Source organism: Haematobia irritans, chromosome 1 (genome assembly GCF_050003625.1).
Source record: "Haematobia irritans isolate KBUSLIRL chromosome 1, ASM5000362v1, whole genome shotgun sequence".
NCBI lineage: Eukaryota > Metazoa > Arthropoda > Insecta > Diptera > Muscidae > Haematobia > Haematobia irritans.
The window spans coordinates 140,070,481-140,073,098 of NC_134397.1; positions in this window are offsets into that span (position 1 = coordinate 140,070,481).

Sequence of the window (2,618 nt, forward strand, 5' to 3'; positions counted from 1 at the left end):
GTTAAAAATTGGCCTCTGTGGTCATATGAGTGTAAATCGGGCGAAAGCTATATATGGGAGCTATATCTAAATCTGAACCGATTTCAACCAAATTTGGCACGCATAGCTACTATGCTAATTATACTCCCTGTGCAAAATTTAAACTAAATCGGAGCAACAAATTGGCCTCTGTGGTCATTTAAGTGTAAATCGGGCGAAAGCTATATATGGGAGCTATATCTAAATCTGAACCGATTTCAACCAAATTTAGCACGCATAGTTATAATGCTAATTTTACTCTCTATGCAAAATTTCAACAAAATCGAAGCAAAAAATTGGCCTCTATGGGCAAATGAGTGTAAATCGGGCGAAAGCTATATATGGGAGCTATATCTAAATCTGAACCGATTTGGCTGATATTTTGTAAGTTTTTCGAGACTCATAAAATATTCGGATGTACGGAATTTGAGGAAGATCAGTTGATATGCGCGCCAATTATGACCAAATCGGTGAAAAATATATATGGCAGCTATATCTAAATCTGAACCGATTTTTTCCAAAATCAATAGGGATCGTCTTTGAGCCGAAACAGGACGCTATACCAAATTTTAGGACAATCGGACTAAAACTGCGAGCTGTACTTTGCACACAAAAATACATCAACAGACAGACAGACGGACAGACGGACAGACAGACAGACAGACAGACGGACATCGCTAAATCGACTCAGAATTCAATTCTAAGACGATCGGTATACTAAACGATGGGTCTCAGACTTTTCCTTCTTGGCGTTACATACAAATGCACAAACTTATTATACCCTGTACCACAGTAGTGGTGAAGGGTATAAAAATAAAAGGCATTTTAGAGCGATGGTGTTAAATGCTAGTAAAAAACTGTTCACGCCTAAATAAATTTAATTTTATATTATAAAATTATTTATTTATGTTTATACTCGATCAGTCAATTTCGTTTATATCAAGCACTGTTACTGACTATAAATCTTTAATAACCCACATTTCGAAGTTTCATTATAAAAATTTAATATAAAACCAGTAAGGAAAGTCTAAAGTCGGGCGGGGCCGACTATATTATACCCTGCACCACTTTGTAGATCTAAATTTTCGATACCATATCACATCCGTCAAATGTGTTTGGGGCTATATATAAAGGTTTGTCCAAATACATACATTTAAATATCACTCGATCTGGAAGAATTTGATAGACTTCTACAAAATCTATAGACTCAAAATTTAAGTCGGCTAATGCACTAGGGTGGAACACAATGTTAGTAAAAAAATATGGGAAACATTTAAATCTGAAGCAAGTTTAAGGAAACTTTGCAAAAGTTTATTTATGATTTATCGCTCGAAATATATGCATTAGAAATTTAGCAAAATTAGAGTCATTTTTACAACTTTGCGACTAAGCAGTGGCGATTTTACAAGGAAATTGTTGGTATTTTGACCATTTTTGTCGAAATCAGAAAAACATATATATGGGAGCTATATCTAAATCTGAACCGATTTCAACCAAATTTGGCACGCATAGCAACAATGCTAATTCTACTCCCTGTGCAAAATTTCAACTAAATCGGAGCAAAAAATGGCCTCTGTGGTCATATGAGTGTAAATCGGGCGAAAGCTATATATGGGAGATATATCCAAATCTGAACCGATTTCAACCAAATTTGGCACGCATAGTTTCAATGCTAATTTTACTCCCTGTGCAAAATTTCAACTAAATCGGAGCAAAAAAATGGCCTCTGTGGTCATATGAGTGTAAATCGGGCGAAAGCTATATATGGGAGATATATCCAAATCTGAACCGATTTCAACCAAATTTGGCACGCATAGTTTCAATGCTAATTCTACTCCCTGTGCAAAATTTCAACCAAATCGGAGTTAAAAATTTGCCTCTTTGGGCAAATGAGTGTAAATCGGGCGAAAGCTATATATGAGAGCTATATCTAAATCTGAACCGATTTGGCAGGTATCTTGCAAGTTTTTCGAGACCCATAAAATATTCGGATGTACGGAATTTGAGGAAGATCGGTTGATATACACGCCAATTATGACCAGATCGGCGAAAAATATATATGGTAGCTATATCTAAATCTGAACCGATTTTTTCCAAAATCAATAGGGATCGTCTTTGAGCCGAAACAGGACCCTATACCAAATTTTAGGACAATCGGACTAAAACTGCGAGCTGTACTTTGCACACAAAAAAACATCAACAGACAGACAGACAGACAGACGGACAGACAGACGGACAGACAGACAGACGGACATCGCTAAATCGACTCAGAATTTAATTCTAAGCCGATCCGTATACTAAAAGGTTGGTCTATGATTACTCCTTCTTGGCGTTACATACAAATGCACAAACTTATTATACCCTGTACCACAGTAGTGGTGAAGGGTATAATAAATATACATATGTAAATAAAAAAACAAAAAAGTGTTCGGTCGGAGCAGGGATTGAACCCACGACCCTTTGCATGCAAGGCAGACATGCTAACCACTGCTCCACGTGGCATACAAATGTATGTTTCTGTTAAATAATGTTATGTTTGCATGGGCTCGAGGGCGCTGCAAACTATGCTATATAAATGTAACTTATAACGATAATTATCT